This window comes from Buteo buteo, chromosome 19, assembly GCF_964188355.1.
Source record: "Buteo buteo chromosome 19, bButBut1.hap1.1, whole genome shotgun sequence".
In the NCBI taxonomy this organism is placed as follows: domain Eukaryota; kingdom Metazoa; phylum Chordata; class Aves; order Accipitriformes; family Accipitridae; genus Buteo; species Buteo buteo.
Window position 1 is genome coordinate 25175499 of NC_134189.1, and position 6633 is coordinate 25182131.

Below are 6633 nucleotides of genomic sequence, written 5' to 3' on the forward strand. Positions count from 1 at the left end.
ACCAAAGAAAATGATGTTTTCACAAGTTTTGTGAAAACTGGCAGCTGAATAAAGGAAATGCACCCAAATTAAAGTGCCAGTGCAGAAGGCAAACAGAGCTCAGTCACGTACTCTAACCTGGTGGCATCCAGCTGGTCAGGCAAGGCATGCATAGTTCTAGCCTCGCCACAGATCACGTGTGTCTCGGCTCACTGGGCCAGAGAGTGGGTAAAGGACTCAAATCCTTAAGAAGCAGGTTCATCACTTCTGATGCTTACGGAGCTTTGGTTGCACTGGTGTCCATCTGAGAGAAAATGACTGAAACCCTTTGGTCTTCCCACATCCTTAAGGCTCCTACCAGCTTTGGGAGAGTGGAAAAAAAGGGCAAAAAATACTGTTAAATTTAGAATCACCAAATGGTTTAGGTCAGAAGGGACCTTTGAAGACCATCATCTAGTCCAACCCCCCTGCCATGAGCAAGGACATCTTTCACTAGACCAGGTTGCTCAAAGCCCCATCCAACCTGACCTTGAACGCTTCCAGGGATGAGGCATCCGCAGCTTCTCTGGGTAAATTTGGATGTCGGATTGGAAACAGACAGAAGCTGTGGACCGCCTCTTGCTGCAGGACAAGCATGGGCCAAAGCCTGCCTGGCAAAATTTCACTCCTTCTACCACTTGACACTATTGGCCCCCAAATGACCTTTGCATCTTAGTGAGACTCTTTGGATTTCCATAATGATTAGACTTGCAGACACCCAGAAAGCTTTCTTTACAAAATCAATTTATAGAAATTCACTTTCTCTGTATCTGCTGGGTCTGTGAGACTCTCCAGAACTCACTGGGAACATCACACAGTAGCTTTCACCCTAAATAATGGGTTAAATTCTGGATTACATCATTGGAAGTACAGGTTAAAATAAGATCATTTTTAAGAAAGGAACAAACATGCAAACTACAGCTGACATCAGTCCCCTGTTCCCATTTTATCCTGGTCTCCTGAGGAAACAAGGCCTAAGTGGTCAGGCCGTTTGTCTGGCAGTTGTCCTCTAATCACTTTTAAGCACATGGCGCAGTATCCACCAGCTTTGAGGAGCAACAGGTCATGCCAGTGCCCAGGCCTCCTTGGGGACCGTATATATTCCTGATGCGTGTGTTTTTTGGTCTGACAATGGCTAAGACGTTGTATACTCCTTTACATGATATACCTAACAGGTAATACCTAGATCTAGATCAGCTATAGCACCTGTTGCCCAAAAAGGGAAAGAAGAAAAGCAAAGGCTCAGGAGCACTGTTTCCATCTCCTGCTTACTCCTTTGACATCTCTGCATGGAAGTGAATGAAGGCAGATGGAATTACAATATATAGCTCAAGAACTCCTCTCCAGAAGTATGCTATTAATTTACAGAGCTTTGTTTTGTAGTCTTGCTGCTTGTGACTTGAGAAAAAACTGACCAAAAGGCAGGCATGACTGAACTTTCCTGCTCAAAGACTGAGCACCAAAATTTGATTCAGGGGTGGCACGGAGCAGGTCCAAGCATCCCCTTCAAAGACTCACAGTCACAGGGAAGCCCTGTGGCCACGGGGAGGAGTGAATAGCAAATTCTCCTGCACCTTTGCCTTCGTTTGCCTGATTCTCAGCTGTCCTGCCGGAGAGCACTGGGGAGAGCAGGGCAGGTTCATGATGGGCAGTGCCTCTGCCTGCCTTTGCCACTGGTGTACGAACTCTCCTCTCTGGCTCTCCCAACCTCCAAGACCATGTGGCAGGGCACCAGGAAGCACCAAGCACAGCATCAGCAGAGAAGCACAGGAGTGAAGGAGATGTTGATTTGGGTTGACATCTTTCACCTAGGTTCTGCTTTGCCACATCCTGCCAGTGCCCAGCAACCCTGCCCTAGAGGGTCAGCAGCTCTGGCATGGTAGCGCATTGTCCCTACCTTCTTGCAGACAGACCACCCCAGTCCTCCTCCAGCTCCTCTCCACCAACGTGGAGGGGTGGGCACAGACATCACTGCTCCCCTGAGCTGCCTGTGCTACACTGGCAGGGTGGGGGTGCTGAGCTGACAAAGCAACCAGCCAGCTGGTACCACACTTCTCTACAGGAAACCCACCCTTTCTCTGTTTGTCCTGTCCTCCCAGCCCTCCTCGTCCTCCATCGTGCAATACTGAATCCAGCTAGACCACAGGGTTGTCTCACCTATGGGGCACCACAAACTGCAGTTTCGGGGTCCTGACTATCTCATGAGCAGTCACTCCCTCCCAGGATGAAGCCACCTACACCACCAGTTCTCTTCACAAAAAGGACCCACAGTAACCATCCCCTTCCTCCTCCCTGCAGGGAGGGCTCTTCCCACCTCCCTCCCAAAACAGAGGCTCCTAGCTATGCTTTTGCATTTACCACCTCTTCATACAACCAACTGTTTTTCTTCTCCTTCATACAGAATTGGCTTTCCCTGCACTAGCATCTATGTTACATCTGCATAAGTATTTTTGATATTTATAGCAGTAACCTTCCCCTTTGTTTTATACATATGCTTTCTTTTTCAGTATTTGTTCTTGCTCTCCCTGCTCAGGGATATGTCATCAGGCAAAACGCCATGTAACTGCTCCACCTCTAATACAGGGCATACTTGCTAAGAAATATACTTAGCTACATTTTCTACATGCTAACTAAATTACACAGAACATCCTTCTCACTCTTAAGAAAGTAAAAGTAGCTTTGTTTCAGTAAGTGAGGTACACTGCACATATGAAAACTAACAGAAAACCTGTTTTCTGGGGTGAAGGTTGAGGAAAAAGTCTGGAGTTTTCCTATGCCCTCAAACTCTTACAGGGTCTAGTTTCTGTGACTGAATTTTAAATGCGGTGTAAGAGGATAAATGGAGTGTAAAAGATTGTCTAGCCCTCAATCTTTCCTGTGTTTATGTCTGGGTTTTATGTTATAGTCAATACTCCTAAGCCTATTTGAAAATTAATCTCCAGTGAACAGGTGAATAGATAATGGAGCAGTGATTCTTCTCCCTCCATTTATCTTTTCACTTATAGAGTTAATTGAAAATAGGAACTTAGTTACATTTTTCAAGGCACACACTATTAGAGAGCTCTGGCGTCCTGCAGCAATTTGTCTTTTGGTTCACTGGCACTTCATAAAGGCTACAAGTTACAGAAAACATAAGCCCTTAGCTTTGCACAGAGACCAGAACTGATATAATAATAATGTGGCTGTCACTCCTCACATTTATCACACTTGCCTTAAGTTAACAATCCTTTCCCACCAAACCCATCATCCTTCATTTTAATTCAGCTTTTGGTTTGAGCTGTCACACAATCTCCAGGAATACAAACATTCTATTTTTTATATTATTTAATTCTTATTGGTATGCATGAAAATAGGAAGCTGCAAAACTCTACACAACCACAACTGAGAAAAAAATATCTTTGTAAAGATCTACTGTTTCAGTGCTCCTGCCTTTCTTAACCTACTTTTCCCATCTAGAACTATAAAGACAGCATCGTATCTCAAAGTGCCGATCCCGATGGATCAAAGGATATGGAGGATGCAACCAGGACATGACTGGAAGACAAACACATACGTACAGCCTTCTTTCTGCTGCAAGCCCTTGAGCCATCCCGTTGTCTTCGCCCACCATCAATGAATTGCAAAGCAGTAGCTGGGTATCAAGTTGAGAGCGAGAGACATCAAAGGATGTGTGATCTCAGAAATTCAGAATGGATGGCAAGCCTAACTTGGAGAGTAATCCTCTGGAGAGTAATCCCCGCTGTAAAAAGCATGTTGCAAACCAAAAGCAGAACCTTGAGAATGAGGCGATGCTTAAACATGAATTGCCTTTGTAATCTTATGAAAACTCGGATCATGATTTGAAACAGCTAAAAAGATGATTCACAGCACTTGGCACAAATATATCCACGTGCCTAAGATAAGGCACACGATAACACGCATCTATGCCAGAAACTGTATTATTAATTTGAGCTTCCGCCCCAAAAAATGCAGTAAGAAAAACCAGAATTCTGTTTCCAAAAAGTTCAATTTTCTGTGAAACAAACCGAGCCCTAACGTAAGTGGCATTGCTACTTCCCTAGGAAATTACTCTACCTGGACTACAATAAAAACAAATGCTGCCAGCAAAACACATGGTTTCATAGTTTGTGATATGACAAAGGAATAACCTCAAGAAAAAAACTGCTTAAAACACAAGGCTTTCTGAAAAGATGAAAGACAACCAAAAAACACTTTGCAAGACGTAACAACATAGATAGAGGCGGGTTTTCTTAACATTTGAAATTGCCATTAAACCTTAAAAAAGAAAGCTCTCCTTTTCCAGCCTCGACACAGAAACGCTGGACTAGCACCGGAGCACCTGCAGTGAAAATGGAGCAAAAAGGGTCTCCCCATTCCACGGGTGAGAGGGCTCAGGGCAGGATTTCAGCCCTCCACCGGCCCCTGATGCTCAATCTCCCACTGCACAGCCCCAGCGGAGTCTTTCCCTGTGTTGGGGTACAACGGTTTGCCATAAGTGTGTGCGGCAAGGGCACTCGGGGCAGTGGGTGGGGGCACGTAAGGATGCCATGAGGGGCTCAAGGAAGGGTTATATGAAGGCTGGAAAAAGTTGTGGGCTCCTCTGATGGCAAAGGCTCAACATTGTCCCCACAGCAGGTGGTTAAGCATGCCAGGTTCTGCAACTGAAGGCAGACAAGGTGATGATGTGGCCAGTGCTACCAGCGGGCTGCATACCTCCCTTGGCTGGGATACGTGAAGGAACATCACCGGGCTCTGCTCTGTCCCCCTCCTTGCTGCTGGGTTTGGCTGCAAGAGCTCTCCCGCCCTGGGGACGGTCACGATCCACATGGAAATGCAAAACACCGCATCCAGTTTCCCCTGCAAGAGTTTAGAAACGGTTTTGAAGGGCGACATATAAAGCAAAGTTTTGGCATTGCCTTTGCAGGGGTAATGCTCAGGGGTGGAATATGAAAGTATGACGTAAATCTTATATGTTGGGGGTGGAGGAAGATGGAAAAAGGGCCCTTCTGCCTGATTTAATAAGTCATGTTCTCATATAATTAATATTTTTATCCCTTTCTCAGTCAAACCCTTAATCTTTCTGATCGCTAATAATACTTTTCTGCCTGGTTTGTAAACAAACTAAAGAAAACCACGGCCTTTCTCCAGGTCTTCCCTCTCTTCCTGCTCTTGAACATCAGTATAGAACCCAGAAGAATAAAACCAAGCAGGCCTTTCAAATGCAGAAACGGAAACTCCAAAGATGGAGCTGCCCCAACGCTAACAAAACCCCTGCCCGCTTCTGCCTGTGTATCATAACCTGAAAAACGGAGTAAATAATATAGACCTACCTTGCCACAAAGGAATTATTCGGCCTGCCTCACAAGTCTTCTGAGGGTAACTGGGAAATTAAAACATGGAAACACTTTACTTCTGTAGAAATGCTAAAGATTACTAAAACTCAGGAAAATACAGTGTCGATTATGATGATATACAAATGTACGTGACCATCACAGTAGTACCTTCTTGGTGCCTCCCCGTGCGCTCACCACAAGAGCCATCACCAACACCCACAGGCACCCACGCTCGCCTTAGACCCCCACACCCGGTGGGGCTCCGGTACCCCAGCAGCACCTCAGCCTGCCCAGACCCCCAACAGCCCCCGGCCCCACTACCCCCCAAATCCAGGAAAACGCTCTCGGCACCTTTCCACCCACACCTGAGGGGATACCGTCAAGCTGCTCGGCGTCGAACCCCCGCCAAGCCAACGGGGCCGCTGCCTTGCCACAGACACCCGGCCGGGGGCTCTCCTGTGGACCCCTGTGTGGTGTGTGTGTCCCCCCCACACCCCCACCCCCGCCCCGACCGCCTCTCCCTCCTCCGCTCCCTCAGCGCTGAGGTCTGCCCCTGAGGGAGCGCCCGCCTTCTGCTCTGCGCGGGAAGCCACCCCGCTGACACCCCCGGGACCCCTCCGCAGCTCTCCCGGGGAAGGGCTCGGGGGCCCGACCTGCGCCCACCCCCCAAAAGCGAGGGCCTCGAAGCACCGCTCCCTTCCGCAGCCCGCAGGCGGGACTCGGCCCCCCCGCCCGCCGCGGAGACGGGGGGACGGCGGCGGCGCCGCCGCCATCACGTTGCGGCGCCATGACGGGAGCCCGCCCTGCCCCGCCCCGGCGGCACAGGAGTCCCGATCCCGATCCCGATCCCGATCCCGATCCCGATCCCGATCCCGATCCCGATCCCGATCGCGGCCGCCTCAGGCGGCACTCGGGACAACGTCGCATGGAAGGGAGCTCCGGCCGGGAGCCCCGTGTTGGATGCGACCCCCCCCCCCCCGCGTTGTACGCTGGCGCCCGCCGCGGGTGTAAAAGCGAGAGGCGAGGCGGGCGGGGGGCGGCCGGGGGCACTCGGCTGCGCTGCCAGAGCAGGCAGCGCCGGGGGAGGCAGAAAAGAGAGGATTTAAAGCAGAAATAAGGGCTGTGGGTCGGTCTGCACCCCGGAGGGACCGGGAGAGCTCTTTTTCAGCTCTAGTTTCGAAAAAGAACGGGTTAAAGGTACCTGAGCACCTGCCGCAGGCGAAGCAGTGTGTCTGAAAACAAGTTTCATAGCTAGCAACTTTCAGTATCAAAATTGTTTAGG

General features: G+C 49.2%; 1 long non-coding RNA gene across 1 annotated transcript; it reads right to left on the reverse strand.

Moving 5' to 3' along the window:
- Positions 1-3302: 3302 nt before the first annotated feature.
- On the reverse strand, positions 3303-6139 carry LOC142041902 (uncharacterized). Its single transcript, XR_012653584.1, has 3 exons — positions 6005-6139; positions 5349-5398; positions 3303-4875 (listed from the first exon to the last, which is right to left on the reverse strand). It is a non-coding gene; the product is annotated as an uncharacterized LOC142041902 (long non-coding RNA).
- Between the last annotated feature and the right edge of the window lie 494 nt (positions 6140-6633).